Raw genomic sequence first — 311 nt, forward strand, 5'->3', positions numbered from 1 at the left:
TACGTACTCTCCTAACAAACACATCAACCCAACAACATTTTCTAACACGCCCTAAATCATAAAGACGTCAAAACACGTAATTCAGTCTAGTGCCCCGTGACACCTGAAGAAGCATTTACCTCGTTACAATTTTGGCCGTAAATCAAACGGTATATTTGGCTTCGCTCTCGATCTGTTAACAAACTTTTAGATGAGTCATTCAGAAATGATATATCTCCGGCTGAAGTATACTAACACAAAGTTCGAATATTGAAGTGGATGAATCATGGGTTTCCTTTCAATTTTATGTAATATCTACGTTGAGCTAGAGT

Source organism: Penaeus monodon, chromosome 34 (genome assembly GCF_015228065.2).
Source record: "Penaeus monodon isolate SGIC_2016 chromosome 34, NSTDA_Pmon_1, whole genome shotgun sequence".
NCBI lineage: Eukaryota > Metazoa > Arthropoda > Malacostraca > Decapoda > Penaeidae > Penaeus > Penaeus monodon.